The sequence below is a fragment of the Borostomias antarcticus genome (assembly GCF_949987555.1).
Source record: "Borostomias antarcticus genome assembly, chromosome: 5".
Taxonomy (NCBI): Eukaryota; Metazoa; Chordata; class Actinopteri; order Stomiiformes; family Stomiidae; genus Borostomias; species Borostomias antarcticus.
The window spans coordinates 33,524,367-33,526,866 of NC_140238.1; positions in this window are offsets into that span (position 1 = coordinate 33,524,367).

Genomic DNA, 2,500 nt, shown 5'->3' on the forward strand with positions numbered 1-2,500 from the left:
AATCCCAGCGTGAGAGGAGAGTTCCCCTCGCTGGTCACGTGACCGAGCCCCAGGTGCGCTTCTGGGTTTCCCAGCAACACCTGATAAGCCCCAATTAGCAGCGCATCTGCTCCGAGGTTCCCCCAGCGACACCATCCTGCTACACACCTGTCAGACAGCAACGCCAGCCTGACTCCACTTCCTCCCCGGGGGGGGGGGGGGGGGCGAGACCTCTGACCCCAGATGACAGCAGCGTGTTGTGCTTTCGCGCGCAAACAAGGATGCCCTCTGCACACAGCCCCGCGTAGAGAAACGCCCCCGATCAGATAACTGCGGTGATTAACCTTGTCAGAGAGATGGCGTTCCGTTAGGCGGTTCCTTATCGCTCATCTGTGTTCTCAGTGTGGTTCTGTGTTGACTGTTTATCTATGTAACTCGATGTGTTTACCGTTCAATTCCCCTCTTCTGGGTCCTCTACGCCTGCCGACGTAGAGGCACTTCCTGTCACACACACACACACACACACACACACACACACACACACACACACACATACACACACATACACACACATACATACATAGAAGCACGCACACACACACACATTCACGCACAATGCACACACACACACGCACACATGCACACACGCACACACACACACACACACACACACTCACTCCATCTGCTCTTCTCGATCTCCGCTCAAACAATGCAGTTGTCCTGGGCATCCGAGACCAGGCCCATGTGTCCCAGCGGACAGTCCAGGTCCTCTCTCTCTCTCTGTCTCTCTCTCTCTTCTCTGTCTCTCTCTCTCTCTCCTGTCTCTCTCCTCTCTCTCTCTGCTCTCTCTTCTCTCTCTCTCTGTCTCTCCTCTCTGTCTCGTCTCTCTCTCTCCTCTCTTTCTCTCTCTCTCTCTCCTCTCTCTCTCTCTCGCTCTCTCTCTTCGGTCTCTCTCTCTCTCTCTCTCTCTCTCTCTCCCTCTCTCTCTGTCTCTTCCAGTCTTTGGCGGCAGACGGCAGCTGATCAATCAGGGGCTCCTGGCAGGTTCTCTCTCTCCGCAGCCCGCTCCGTCTGGACGCCCCCCGGTCCCCTTCCCCCCGCTGAGATGCCTGGCGAGCAGGTTGTGAGAGCGCTGATGGCCTGGCGAGCGCTTGGCTGTCTGTCTGTCTGTCTGTCTGTCAGGGGGCAGATCGTATCTCACCTCTGCACCCTTGGTCCACACTATTAGTTGCTATGCTAATTTGTATTTTGTTATTTCTTATGTGTGTATGTTTATGTTGTCAATATGTCTCATGTTGTTAACATCTGTGTATTTATGTTTTTTATGTGTGTTGACCTGTGTGTATTTGTGTGTATTTATGTGTGTGTTGACCTGTGTGTACTTATGTGTGTATTAACCTGTGTGTACTTATGTGTGTATTTGTGGGGACTACGGATGGAAATGAGCCTTGTGCTAAATCCGGCACTTTTATGCTTTTAATCATGTGCTCATGCGTGAGGTGTCTTATCAGTGAGCACCGTTCCGTCCAAATAAACACTTAAGTAAAGTAAAGTAAAGGCTTTCAGCGCGGGTCTGCAGGCGACGCTGGGAAAACGCCGTCATGGTGTCAGGAGGAGCAGGGCTAAGAGGAGGAGCAGGGCTAAGAGGAGGAGCAGGGCTAAGAGGAGGAGCAGGGCTAAGAGGAGGAGCAGGGCTAAGGGGAGGAGCAGGAGCAGGGCTAAGAGGAGGAGCAGGGCTAAGGGGAGGAGCAGGGCTAAGGGGAGGAGCAGGGCTAAGAGGAGGAGCAGGGCTAAGGGGAGGAGCTGGGCTAAGGGGAGGAGCAGGGCTAAGAGGAGGAGCAGGGCTAAGGGGAGGAGCAGGAGCAGGGCTAAGAGGAGGAGCAGGGCTAAGGGGAGGAGCAGGAGCAGGGCTAAGAGGAGGAGCAGGGCTAAGGGGAGGAGCTGGAGCAGGGCTAAGAGGAGGAGCAGGGCTAAGGGGAGGAGCAGGTCTAAGGGGAGGAGCAGGGCTAAGAGGAGGAGCAGGAGCAGGGCTAAGAGGAGGAGCAGGGCTAAGAGGAGGAGCAGGGCTAAGGGGAGGAGCAGGGCTAAGAGGAGGAGCAGGGCTAAGGGGAGGAGCAGGAGCAGGGATAAGAGGAGGAGCAGGGCTAAGAGGAGGAGCAGGACTAAGAGGAGGAGCAGGACTAAGAGGAGGAGCAGGGCTAAGGGGAGGAGCAGGGCTAAGAGGAGGAGCAGGGCTAAGGGGAGGAGCAGGAGCAGGGCTAAGAGGAGGAGCAGGGCTAAGAGGAGGAGCAGGACTAAGAGGAGGAGCAGGACTAAGAGGAGGAGCAGGAGCAGGGCTAAGGGGAGGAGCAGGGCTAAGGGGAGGAGCTGGAGCAGGACTAAGAGGAGGAGCAGGACTAAGAGGAGGAGCAGGAGCAGGGCTAAGAGGAGGAGCAGGAGCAGGGCTAAGAGGAGGAGCAGGAGCAGGGCTAAGAGGAGGAGCAGGACTAAGAGGAGGAGCAGGAGCAGGGCTAAGAGGAGG